The 14,551-nt window shown below is 41.8% G+C and overlaps 1 protein-coding gene and 1 long non-coding RNA gene across 2 annotated transcripts in view; both read right to left on the bottom strand.

The window, feature by feature from the left end:
* Window positions 1-14,551, bottom strand: part of INPP5A (inositol polyphosphate-5-phosphatase A) — a 238,091-nt gene that overhangs the window by 151,160 nt on the left and 72,380 nt on the right. The window lies entirely within an intron of this gene.
* On the bottom strand, window positions 6,272-8,745 carry LOC137859870 (uncharacterized). The gene is made up of 3 exons (XR_011098612.1): window positions 8,489-8,745; window positions 7,553-7,572; window positions 6,272-6,378 (listed from the first exon to the last, which is right to left on the bottom strand). It is a non-coding gene; the product is annotated as an uncharacterized lncRNA (long non-coding RNA).

Here is a 14,551-nt window from a genome sequence, read left to right as displayed (position 1 = left end):
AACTCCTGGTAAATGATAAAAAGGAGAAATACTTATCCAACTGAAGAACTATTGCCAAGTTCTGATCTTATCAATGTCACAGTCATAGTAGATGACTGACTTGAGAAACTGTTCACAAGGTTGCGTATAGAAGTTGCTGTTTCTCTTGTTTTAACACCTCACTTGCCTTCATTTCTCTTTAAGAGTTTGAATATTTAAAATATATTTTGTTTACTCCATGGCAATGGGGAGCTGTACCTAATATTAGGTACATTTCTTTTTGCAAACATCAAAATATGTCTCTTATGTAGCAAATCGTTCTGTTAAGCGTGGTTCATTGCGATAGCTTTCTGCACTCTGTTTCATAAATTGCAATGGCATGGGAACTAATGGTATAAATATAAGGGTACATACAACTGCAGAACGGGAAATAGATTTACTCAGGTCAGGTTCTGCTTAAATAATGTTCACATCATCGAGCCCACTTAGACTTTATAATGATTTGGAGTCCACAAGAGATACAACTCTGGCAGAGAGCATCTTCAAACCTATACACCAAGGCTTCCACTACCATGAAGTAATAGCCTCTGTCTTCGCATACATATGTACATTATTAAAATATCATGCAGGAAAACAAACTGGAAAAAAGTATTACTGTTAGTATAGTAAAAATTTTTAAATATCCAATGAAGCTCACAGAGGCAAGGGACATGAGAGCAGCAAGACCACTGGGGTCCCGACGGCAAGCGTGGTGCTCAGCACCCGATAGCTGGCTCTGCCCCTGCTCGGGAGAGGTGCTGCTCTGACACAGCCAGCTCTGCTGAAAGCAGCTGTCTCAATAAACATAGCACACGGACGTGGCTTGTGACAGCCATCGCAGCAGGAAGAAATCCCAGTCGTATCTCTTTCCTAGGAGAGAGGTCTCTCTCTCAACCACAGAACTGCTCACAGACAGACCAGAACTACCAGGAATGCCAAAACTCACAACCTAAAGCCAACTGCTTCCCTATGGAAGTGCCCGTTTCCTGAAGAGGTGCTCTAAGACCCCTTCCTGGTCAAGGCCTGTTGGTTATTAACCCTGGCAGGGGAACCCTGAAGCAACGCTTACTGCAGTCAGTATAAGACAAGCCATGCTTTTCCACACAGCCCAACACTGCCCAGAATCTTTTCCAACTCTGGTACTGTTTGAGACACAGAAGTCAATCTTTATCTTCTGTAAAGGGACCTCAGAGCAACATGCCAGTACTTATCAACATGAATCAGCTTATTTAAGACTATGTTTTCAAAGTGCTTTAAGTTTTTTGCTCAGATTTTTCTCACTCTTCCAAGCCCAACGTGGTTGCACTTTTTTCCTCTCTCCCTCAAAAGATCAATTCCACAGACAGAAGAATAATCTTTATCTGTATGGAGAAATAACTCAGATGAATTTGTACCACCGAAGCTGTTCTGCACTCAACCCTACCGTGGAAAACAGCAGCCTCCAAATTAATTTTTCATCCCTTGCTGCCCCACACATCTGAGACATCTGACACACACAGAATATCCTCTTACTACTGTCAAAAGATAAGTATGGTTACCACCAGAAAGCGACTCTCGCCCTCTGTCTACAGAGCGTCTAGTCTCAGGCAACCTTGGGCACAGGCCTACGCTAAGTGCAAGGGATCTAAACTTAATTCAGAACTTATTGTAAGAGTAGAAGTGCAAAGGCTGTGCAATGGCTGAGTGCACAGTTGCTTCAGGAAACAACTGCAGGGAAGCTTGTATGCTGTACATTCCCTTTCACTTACTGATAAAGCAACATCAGTTGCAGTTCTCCACCCCCCACCCTGCAATCCCGGCTTTTATTTCTATATTACATTAAGATTTTTGTTCTGTGTTTGGAGGAAATACTGTTTTTCAATTCTAGAAGTATAATTGCAATATAAAAAATATCCTATGAGACATCCAGAATGCCATTAGTACCTTTTAAATGTTACTCCATGCTTTGTTTTCATCACACCTTAAATCCTCCCCCCATTCACATACAAAATCCATCAGTGTATTATCTGCTTTCATGTACCATATTAACTAAGGGATTAGACTGCAGCTTTTGAAAAGTGGTGTGTCAAAAGAAGACATTCATATAATCTGATAGCACTTGTATCCGTGCACGTGTATCTCAGTGGAGGATTTGGTGTGCTGATACCATTCAGCATCAGCATTAAAAACAAAACAAAGCGAAAACACCAGGCATGGTGTGCTTGAGAAATAAAAGGTTAGGATGCACTGAGGTATTTTTTTCTCTTTTGTAGGAGATCAACTACATCCAGACCTACAGCTGGTGCAGTTGCTTCCTTCTGGTCAAAGTGACTGGTTTTCAAATTCTTACCTGGTAATCAGATATCAAGGAGACAGCAAGCTTTAAAATGATCTAGCATTAGATTAACTGGCATTTAAAAGAAAATTTGCATAAAAGAAGATTGTAAGTAATGGTGATATTTGAATGTAGGATTTATGAGTGCAGTTGCTTTCTCAATTGAATGAACCAACAGAGAAATAATCATCTTTTTTGGAGACCTTTTCAGGAATGCAAGATATTTTAGGTTTTGGTCTTACGATCCTGAAATTAATAGAATCACAGAATCATCTAGGTTGGAAAAGACCTCCAAGATCACCTTGTGCAACCTCTGACCTAACACTAACAAGTCCTATCACTAAACCATATTCTGACCTAACATTAACAAGTCCTATCACTAAACAATATCACTAATAACTCATTATTATAATTAGCTGAGATGAGATAGTCATAACTTCTTGCTGCCCCCCCCATCCTCCCTCCTCCCCAGTTTTTGTATGTTAAAGTTATCACTTTGTCTTCTCCCACCTGCAAGGTCCATATTTTCCCTGTTAGTGATTTGTTTCTGACATTGACTACACATCCCTTCAAACTTTCTTTCCTTAGACAATGTCTTTCTCTGTGCTCTAGACCCCCTAACTGCCCTAATATAAGCGCTGAAACCTTAATCTATGAACTTTTAACATGAAGATCACCTGATCTCCTGCCCGCTTCTGACAGCCCACCTTCCCCTATCTTCCATCACGTGCAGTATTGCCTGTGACCACCAGCTGTTTCAGCCTGCTCCAAGGTTGAGACTTAGGGCAGGCACAAAACACACAGCTAGCTTCTGGCACTAGCACAGGAGTACCTGTACACCCACTCATTGTCACAAAGATGTTATAAACATCCTGACATGAAAAACACACAACCTGAGCACTCAAGCTGGAAGAACAAAGAAAGAGCATCTGTTGCGCAAGCACTTCTGAACGCCACATGCAAATCTACTCTTATCAACAATCAGAAGTGTTTAGCCTCCAGCTTCAACACTCATTGACAAGAAGATAATCCTGTATAGGAAACACTAGTATATGAAGGATTTTTGAACAATCTGGGAGTAATGCCAGTCAGCTCGAGAATGAACATTCAAGGCTATTTTAGTCCATTCACAAAACAGAGTTTGTAATTATTTTTCCCTAAGAAATCTTCAATTTAACTGAATGGGGCAGGATGGATGGAGTAAACTGAAGCCAACCACAAACTTCTGTTGACGCAATATTTAAGTGTACAGGAAAGGAACCGGTAACAGTGGGTCTCTTCTCAACCCAGACTGCCATTATTCACCTCTGGAGACCTGGCATTTGACCTGTTTGTTTGAAAAACAAAAAGAGTTTAAGATCTGAGTCATCTTTGGCGTACATCTATTTGATAATAACTTACCACAAAATTAGCGATCTGTGTTCGGGGTAGAGACTGAACTGAGACAACAAAAGTGTTCCTGATACAGTGAGCCACTTAGAGAACGGCAATATTTGAAAGTGTTTGGACAGATGCGGCAGACTCTTGGACAAACTTCAGGAGCAAAAATCACTAAATTTGTCAAAATGAATAAAGTCCACATTTCCATCTTTTTCTACTTTGTTTTATATTATTTGCATGTCAGAAGAATTATCAGGAAAATACTCCTTGTGTGACAATTCATTGTTAATACTTTACTAGTGCAGTAAAACAAGACAACTGCTGAAATTATAGGAAAATAAATTTGTAATTTCTTCCTCATTTAGCCATTTTTGAGGCTCGTGTATAGGAAAGTCATTAATGTTATGTCCTCTATCGATGTTCCAAGCCTTTCACAGGATAACTAATGTTTTTTCTATACTCCTCCATGTGGCCAGTTAAATTAGACACATTATTTCTGTGCTGTTAGAGAACACTGATCAATAGACACTTGGAAAGCCCTCTAAAACTAAGTGGAAACACTCCCTCAGTGTCAAAGGGTTCTAGTTTGGGTTTGTACATTGCAAACATTGTTAAGTTTAACAGAGTAGTAAGTGTGTGTCTGTGGCATTTTAATACTAGCATCAAAATCGCAGGAAGTCAATTTTACTTTAAAAGTACCGTTAGATATTTGGTATGCATTTGCCATTACCACCATGATGATGGTTTTATGGGAGGAGATACCACTGCCTCTGTCAGCACTGGGTGGTTTTTAACTATCTCCTCTCATTGGACAATTACCCCACTGCCAAAATCTATCAGACTCTCGTTTGCAGAGCCTGCAGATTTCAGCCCAGCTCAACTTCACTGGGGATTCTGCAGTTTGTCTGCTTTTTTTCTGCTCCTGGAAACGGGAGCTTTCTGCCTTTTCACATCAATAGTAATATCTTCAGATTATGATTGTATAATGCAACCAAAAGCTTTTTCTTCTATCCATTTGTTTTTAATCACAAAAAGCCAAGATGCATTTCCAAGCCTTTTTTGAAATGTAAAACTGGTGAGCTATGCGGTGAGACTGGACTGCCATATGATACTAGCAGAAGGGAATGAGTAGACTCATGCATTGCTTTACTTTCAGGAATGAATACTACATTATATCATTACTTCAAACATTCATAACCCCATTAGTTTATATCAGTAAATAGCATGCATATTATTTTTCTAGAGAGTCATGCTGCTCTTATTTAAGAATGAATTCAATGCCTCAGGCAAACACATTAGCAAGTTCCTTAAACAGCATTTTATAATTTCTTAAGCAATTGTTTTCACATTTTCCAATCTCACATCTTTTCCTGAAGCTCAAGGCTGTTCCAAATCAAACATTTCACTCACACAAACAAAATTCCTCACACACATTACTTGAAAAGAGCTGCTACTGGAGTCGCAGCCACTCTAGAGCTGTGTGTAACGGCCCTGCCCTTAGCCCCACCACGTATAAACACGAATGGCATCTGGCTGCCAAATGCTTTAATATTCAATTTATTTGGTAACAACAAAAAAAAAGAACTAGCGACTATGCCCCGACATTTCTAAAGGTGACCTACACAGGACTGGGCGAGCTCCAAGGCGAGGCACGTCCTGTGTTTGTGGTGCCCGTGCTCGCTCTGTGTGAGCACACCACTTCCAGCGCGCTTCTTCCTGGCGGCCGCAGCCCAAACGCAAGGCCCCGGGCAGCAGCCGCAGGGCTGGGAAAGGGCAGCACAGGGCCCGCGGCTGCCCGTGAGTCACAAAGGCAGCCACGGATGAGCTGCTAGCGACGGGTACCGGGTGGGCTCTGCCTGCACCCCATGTCTCACGCTGCTGTGCCCGCTGCAGGCCGCGCTCACCACCCCACCGCGTGGACTTCCCCCTAACAGCGCGGGTCTGCGGCACGCTCAGGCTTAAAGAAGCATTCCTAGAAGGAAACTCAAAAAGGGCCTGGAAACGGGACCCTTATTACATTCACAGCAAATGAAAATCCCTATTAGCCATTCATTTCTCAGAGGTCCTTACTACTCGCATGCAACAAATTTATCTATCGCTCACGCTGAATTATATTCACTCTCTGAGACACAGGATTGAAGAGAATAAAATCTAAGCGTTAACTGCTACAATAAAGGGAAAGAAACAGAATACAGATTGAGAGCAAATTGTCACACAGAAGGCAGGTAGCAAACACCAACCTGCAAGCGGTTTGGAGCTAAAGCCTCAGCAGCATCACTGAACTGTCAAAAGCAGAGTCGTCAAATACATGGAGCAAGATTGTGAAAATTTACTATTTTGATGTATGTGTCATGCCAATCAATAATTCTTTCTATAAATCTTTGGACAAATTCCTTTAAGGACACACAACAATTAAATATGCAACAAAGCAGAAGCAAACAAAAATGCAACATGCTCCTAAACTGAGACAAAGCTAGTTCCTGACGGTTCACTCTCCCAGCTCAGGGAACACCAAACGCCAGCGTGGGGCCACGCAGCGTGGTCGCCAGCTTGCAGAGCTCGCTGCTTGACCCATGTCCTGGCTCAACCCCTGCAGGGAGAGGGGCTCTGGAGGGCACCACGGGGAGCAAAACACAATGCCAGGAACTGCTCACTGTGGAAAACTCCTGCAAAGCAAGGAAGGACACAATATGCACAACTGAAAAGGTCCAATCCAGGTTTTTTAAGATTTACCACCAATTTGCTATTCTCTCCTACATTATCCTCAAAGCGGGACTGCCTGTTGGTGCAGGACGGCCTCCCTGCCATGCAGCCTCCCCGCCCAGCACCTCTGGCCACAAGCACCGGGGTGGCCTGGCACCCCCGACCAGGCTGCAGGCTTCTCCAGTAGTCTGCAGCTGCACAATGTCAGCCAGGCTCTCCTGATAAGCCTCAGCATCCAGCGAGCTGTGCAACGATAAGCTGATACCCAAGTGCTACGTACAGCAGCTCATACAGATGATTTTCAAGGACTCCAGCACACCAAAACTTGACTGAAACATCAGTCACAGTGCACAGGATGGTGGCATGCAAGTGTTAGTCGCTTGCTGTGAAGATATTTGCCTAAGTAGACAGTAACTACAGCATGTCCTGCACTACATGATAGCTACAGTTAAAAAAAAAGTTTCATTATTTTATCCTTACCTTTATAGCTGTAATTAGCAATTTTATAAAGTCTTTTTTTTTTACCCTTAGAAATAGTTTATTTCCCTTTGTGCTTACATACTACAGACTATAGTTTCAAATATTTCAGCTTTTTTTTACATGTATGGGTTTCTACTATAATAGTTGATTATTTGCAAATAATTCCACGTTTTAAAACACATTCAGTCTGTTGCATGACTGCAGTATGAAATTCTTAACAGAAAATCCACAAGCCATAGAAAATGCAATTTGACACGAATTGTGAATCCACAGCTAATGAAAACAACAGTATAGTGATTCTGCATATAACAAAGCTGCCATATAACGTATTTTATCAGCACTAGCAAATCTGCATACAACAGAAATTAACCCAAGACTGCATTATTCATAGAATCATAAAGGTTGGAAAAGACTGATCTGTGAAATTTCTGTTTATAATTATTCCTCCTCTCCCAAGCACACAGAAGTGTCAGAAAGCAGGTGAAAGAGAAAAAAAAAAAACAAATATGAAATTCCTTACAATAACTCTATATAGTCTATAGGCTTTAAGATTCACTTAAATAATGCATAAAAAAAAGTCAAAAATGGAGGAAATGCTGTGGCACCCAACACCTTTTAGGTTCCATTTCCCATCCAGAAGAGATTGGAAGCAATTACCTGACAGTTACCTTCATTCCCTAAGAAATTAAGTGGGAAATTTCATTTCAGGTGGTTGTAAATACATGTCCATGTCATAAAATGACAATACTTATACAGCAATTTTTTCACAATTTTGTCAGAAGCAGTAAAATTAACTTCTACATTCACCAACTCACTTCATGAACTCATTTTTTCAATTAAAAAAAGGTAAGAACAAATGAAGAGGTCAAATTTGGGGATTTTTTTAGAACCACATCACAGTGTTGTATTTTATCATGAACTGTCAAAAACCAGGAGGCTGTAACGGAACTAGATCCTGTGTTACAACCGAGAACCTGAGGAAAGAGACTGCAAGAAAACCAGGAGGAGCAACGTGTCTCACCAGGTACACCACCAAGCGCCGTAGGCAAATCTAATCACTGAAAGACACTGCCACCATGAGGCTTTATCTGGTTTTGCATCACAGGTATTTCCATACAAATACCGTTTCCATTTTATTTTTCCATCTCACTTTTTCTACCAAATACAACTCACGAGAAGGCACTTCCACGCGTTGCTGTAGATTTACTCCTGCCATTTTAGGGGTTTTTATAGGGAAGATTAACATATATATTTAAACTGTTTTACTCCTTTTATTCTCACATGTTTAGCAGAATTAGTAAAAAGTAATAATATCTGAGTACCAAGCAACAACACAAAACTGAGTATTTTCCCTTCATATTGCTTCTCAAAAGCTTGCTGTACAGACGCTTGCCTCACATTTCACCAGAGGGCATCCCCAGGCATTATCCTGCAGCTCACCACTATTACACACATTCCTATGTGCTTGAATATTAAAACCAACATCCCAAAAGACTTGCATAAGAAAACCTGTTTTAAAAAGTTGTTACTTAATTAAAAAAGGGTATACTAAATTCATTTCCAAGAAAGAAAAAGCAAGCAACCAAAACAAACCCAGTGAGGCAGCAAAGGGAAACTCTCGATTAAAAATGACGTCTGGCTGAAAATACCTGTAGCTTTTTGCCTGTGCTTTTTAAGAGGAAGCCCGTGGCTTTTTCCACATTCCAGAAGATGGCTCCCCAGGTGAACCTCATCAGCATTAATTTCAGGCTAAAGCCTAAGCAGCTGCATGACACCCCCTTGGCTCCTCCCGTGGTGTGACCTTTCGTTGCAGAACAGCCCTGTTCTCATGCACCCCCAGGCACGGTGTCTCTGCTAGACACCACTTCTGCCTTCACACCTTGCTGCACACTGCGGAAAGCCAGCACCACACAATCAACAGTACTTTGCTAAGGTATTGCTTTTAGGAAGCTTGAAATATGCCCAGACCTTCTGAAAAAACAGGGTGGGAATTCCAAGGAAGCCTTCAAAGGAGCATCCTGACTCCTCTAACCTTTAACACACCAAGACCAGTGAGGTGGACTGCCGAGTCCCATTACAAACAGTAACGCCAACAGAGGGAAAGGAAAAGCTGCAAGGCTGTAATCATACCTCCAGAAACATGCGCATTAGTACCTGGGAGATTTCATTTTACTACAATACTATGGCTTAAGACTAGAAACGAAGTCTTACTTCCCCAGCTTGACTTTATTTTCAAAAATATAATTAAGAAAACAAACTCAAATACAAACTAAAGTCCATTGGAAAAAATAAAGGGGAAGAAGATTAGAAGATGGGAAGATGCTCACATAAGGAACAAGAAAATTCAAAGCGAAACTAGAGTAAAAGATGTGCCTTGCTAGAAAACCTACTCCAAAATCTCCTGCTTGGCGATAAATTTAAGATTATTCTCAACATCACAGTAGCAAAAAGGCATCCTCTTGGTTTTTCCGTAACCCAGAAAGCTGTGCTGTTCTCAGCCAAGGCTGCAAAGGACAGACGTACGGTGTGTAGGTTTCAGTATGCACTCACAGTATTTTGCTTACAAAGTTTAAACGTTTTGCTCAAACTGTTTCACTGCGGTGCAAAAGCGACCTTATCAAACGAGGCTCCCCACAAACTCGTTCAACAGTGAGACATGGGTTAACAATGCAAACTAGTACTTCAGCTCCACCTCCTGGAGAAAATCTGCATTTTTGCAAAACTAAAAACTCCTTAAAAATTGTTAATGGAAAAATGGTCTGAGAACTAATCAGGCATGTGAATTTCCCCTATATTCAATTCAATTATGTCTCTCTTCCTAAATCATTTTTTTTTTTTATTTAACAAAACTCTAAACTGCCACTGCTAATAAGCTCAGAAGAATCAGTGTACACCATTCATTTCTGGGAACAGGCCGATATTTTCTAAGACCCATTAATAACTATGACAGGATTTATGTACAAGATAAATTCAATTCAATTTCCTTTTTCAATTAATGGCCAATTATTCGAACTCAGCTCAACCAAAAATATTACTCAAGTATCATTAATCTAACAAAAATTAACTTTACTATTCTCTTAGTAATGAGGTGATATAATTTTAAGGTAAAATAATGAATTTTAATAAAATGTTTTCTGCCTTTATTTTTAGGACCACTACTTGCCACTGGATCCCACTGAGTCACCGTAAATCAGGTTATTATTATTACGGGTAATGACTTGACCAAAACTCCCTCTCTAGAGCCTACCTTACAACACCCTGTGCTCTACCTGGAGCCTTGCACCCAGCTCCGGGGCCCCCAACACAAGGACAGGAACCTATCAGAACGAGTCCAGAGGAGGCCACAACGATGATGAAGGGGCTGGAGCACCTCTCCTACAGAGACAGGCTGAGGGAGCTGGGGGTGTTCAGCCTGCAGAAGAGAAGGCTCTGGGGAGACTTTACAGCAGCCTGCCCGTGCCTAAAGGGGGCTGCAGGAAAGCTGGGGGGGGACTCTGTCAGGGGGGAGTGGTGAGAGGACAAGGGGGAATGGCTTCAAACTGAGAGAGGGGAGATTTAGATTAGATGTTAAGGAAGAAATTCTGTACTCTGAGGGTGGTGAGGCCCTGGCATGGGCTGCCCAAAGGAGCTGTGGGTGCCCACCCCTGGCAGTGCCCAAGGCCGGGCTGGGGGGCTTTGGGCAGCCTGGGCTGGGGGGAGGTGTCCCTGCCCATGGCAGGGCGTTGGAATTAGATAACCTTTAAGGTCCCTTCCAACCCAAACCATTCTGTGATTCTATCTCACCTAATTTAGAAGTCATTTTACAACTAAAAATTACTGGTATAGAGTGCAGAGAGCCAAGTAAAAGCAATCAGGAATATATTCTTAACCACCTTCTGTACGTTATGGTGATGCACGTATGTATTTACATAGTCCAAGAGAAAATGTCTGTGCTCCTGCAGCATTTGAGCATTTCACCTCTTTTAGGTTGTTTATCCTCACTTTCTCTCTGCTGTTCCACCTGACTGACTGCTGCAACCCACGCCTGCATCAAGCCAGTGCCAGGGCAGTCTGCGGTGAGGGCCACTGCTGCAGCTGCCTGTGCCTGGCTGGGACACATCGCCTCAGTCCTGGGAAAGCTTCTGGGGGCAAGAAGCTGGCTTCGTGTACAGCAGGGTGGGGACATCATGGAACAGAGACAGCAGGGTGGCAGCAGGCAGCCCAAGCAACCCGTGCAACACACGGGATTTGTGCCCCAAAGAGGTGGTGCCACTACAGCCCCAAGCATTTGCTAGAGATCTGCCCATCAGGAGACCCACACAGATTCCTGGCCGACCACGTGCTTTCATTATCTTCAGAAAGGCAATTATCAATCTCAGTAACCCATGCACAAAGCACGGGCAGAGGACTAATGCCTTTCAGGAAAACAAACAAACAAAAAACAAACAAACACAAACTTGGCTGCTGTCTTCTCCATTAATTATTACCTTCGTTGATTTCCTGGGTGGTTATTTAAGGGAAATTTCATTTCAGCAACTTCCCTCACAGAACTTGAGCTTTGGAAGAAGGCAGCTATGTGAGAGCAGCATTCTCCCTCCTCTCAATTTATTTACATGCAAAATATTTTAGTGGTTTGTGGATTCAGTGTTGTTTAAACAGTTCTTCCTAATATCAGAAAAAAAGTTGTTTTGGTTTGTTTGTTTTAGTTTGAAAGAAAGTCTGCTATGTAATACATCCTCACAAGGAGGAGCAAGCTGAAACTTCAACACGTCAAATGTATAGCCCAGCAGCATCTTTTTCATTGCAAGGTTATCTATCAGGGTGAGCAGATGACAAGCAGACAGGTAATTGAGGATTCTGTTTATTTTTTAAAATAAATCTATACTGAGAAGTAAAGCACCCACCTTCCTCGGTAGATGCTTCCACAAATCAGGTAAGATCTATAACAACCACACACAACTCTTAATATGCTCCCTGAAAATCTGAGGCACGAGCTGCTGACAAGCCTGCTCTCTGAGGATGGGAATCCTCAGGATTTGACTTACTGCAATGAAGATTCTTTCTCCATCTACTGAAATGTGCGTTGAACAAAGAAACTATGTTTCAAGATGTGCAGGGATTTCTTCTGCCTTCCTTTAACAATGAAAAAAATGCATTTGCTAAGCAGTATAAAACTGTAATCGAATGTTCCAGAAATCAATAAATACAGAGCACCAAACAAAGCTACCTTTGATCTAATTACAATAGAAAATGTCACCGATTATACTGACATGCTTTCCCATAAAAATAATTATTGATTTGATGAAAACATCAACTTGTTTTCAGCTGAAACTTCATCAACTTATGTTGCTTCAGCATGAATGCTCTTATTCCAGAATAAAAGTGCCTTATTCACAGTTAGCTTACACTATTTAAGAAGCATCCACAGACAAGGAGCTCATCAAAACCAACTATTTTTGAGTAACTCTTCTGGTGGAGAAGCTGGAGAATTTATAATCTACCCCTTACATGAAATATACAATAAAATTAACCCAGAAGATAGATGCTAGGAAACTGGAAATAAAAAAAATAAAAATCAACACAACTGTAGAGATCTGTGTAACTAGGAGTGAAATCCACTGGATATGCTTAGACTGTGAAATAAATAGAACAATTGTACTGAACTTCTTAGCTTTCCAGGCTTTTACTAATCTCTGTATTTGACTTGCCTTCTCTCTTCACTAATTACATAGTCTATAGCAGAAAATAAATTGTACCTTCTGGATTACATTTTATGAGACAAAAAAAAAATCATCATTGGTTTAAAAATTTAGGTGAATTTAAAAGAAACGTACAGGAGGCTGCAAATAGCATTAGCAAGCTATTTGGTTATCTGCACATTTCTGTCTAGCACATGAGTCTGTTTTGTCCACGTAGGTTTGCTCTCACTATTTCCAGTCACAACCGGACTACTGGAGCTGCCGCTTTGGTTCACCTGAACCTTCTGAGAAACCATCTTTTTGCCTGCAGAGGCTGTCGCCCACAGACCTCATTCATAACTGCTGGGAGCTCTCAGCTCTGACACTGTCATCTTCCCAGAGCTGATATGCATTAGCTCTAATGTAGCAGCTTTCTGCCAAGAGATTAATCTCCAGATCATTTTAAAATTTTATAAAACCGTGCATCGCTGAAGCGTGACATGACTTACTTGGCTCACATATGCGCGCGTGCTGCCCCGCAGGCCAGGTGCAATTCCTGCTGGGAGGCTCCCGAGCTTCGCCCTGGGGCCTGGGGCCGGGCTCCCCTCCCAGCCCTGCCCGGTGGCTGCGAGCCCCGTGCCCACGAGCTGCAGCCAGCAGGACCCAGCCCGCTCCACCCTGCGCACCCTATTTGTTATTTTCTAGGGCAATCTCAATTTTTTGGTGCACGTTAATTAAGATAAGAGTGGAACAAATTCCCAGCAGCTTCAGCCCGTCACCTATGGGACAACAAAAGCCAGCCAACCAAACCACATTCTCTCCCTCGTCATGAGAGCACCCACGACCCTGAGCCTAGAACCAGCCCGTTTTAAAACCAGATTGGACATCCAGGACCATAAGTAACAGACACTTCTATTAAGTTTTGCACGTAGGATGCACCATTTTAATCCTTAGTACGTAGTGAGTTACTGCAGTCTTCAGAATCAAATCACTGCCAAGAGACACTTTGATATCACATTCTTTTGTCGTCTCACAGGACTCTTGAGGAACTTGCACCCTCTGCTTCCCTTCAACTGGAAGAGAGAGGCTGTGTGCTGAAGGGACAGGCTACAGAATACATTTCCTCACTCTCAGTCCTAGTGCGGACAAGCAGCGTAACTGTGGGCAGCAAAACCTGATTTAGCTTTGAAGGAGCCAAGCCAAGGAAAGTCTTGTGGAAGAAATGTTGCCAAAACTTCTAGAAAAGGGGATATTAGAGCAGCAGGGCTAAAGGTTAGCCAAACTACAACTACTTGGGCTTCTCCACTTCTAAAGAAAACATACGCAACAATATATGTGATAAATGTTTATATTTCAAAGAGAGAGAGGTAACAATATAATTATAAGGTAGCGTCTGTTGCCAATTCCATGCCCTAGAAGGGATGGAAAAAAAGCCCACAAAAGTTAAAAGACCTTTGCAATCAAACAGAACTAATGAGGAAACAGGGAGACGCATAACATTGCGTGAGCCAAGCCACACTGGAGATAAGAATAAAACTTTACCCTACATGGACACAACACAGTGGTAAAATCCCTGTTCAGATAGTCACCCAGTCCGTAAATTATTCACACACAAACACTGAACCTAGGAGCTGAACCACTGCCAGTTCAAATCACATGTGTAAAACGTCATTTATATGAATCTTTGATTTAAGACAGTAGTCTTAAGAAGTACGTACATGGTTGGTCAACATTACGCACCAACAAGCAGACTATAAGAAATCTAAAGGTTATGAAGCTTAGCGTGAAGGTGCATCCCAATTGCTCTTTTCTAGGTTTTCTGGCTTTGATTCCATGCCACTGCTACTGGAAATCCAATGAGGAAGGTATAAAATATTGCTCTATCAGGCTGTACTTTCTCCTGATTATAGTATTATACAATGTAATTAAGTCATCTCTCCTTCCTTGTTTTACTCCTTTTTCATACTGAACTCATTCAACTCTAAAAGGTTCTTCAAGG

The sequence above is a fragment of the Anas acuta genome, chromosome 7 (assembly GCF_963932015.1).
Source record: "Anas acuta chromosome 7, bAnaAcu1.1, whole genome shotgun sequence".
NCBI classification, from domain to species: domain Eukaryota; kingdom Metazoa; phylum Chordata; class Aves; order Anseriformes; family Anatidae; genus Anas; species Anas acuta.
The sequence above is the reverse complement of the archived record's forward strand: the minus strand, read 5'-3'. Positions and strand labels throughout refer to the sequence as shown.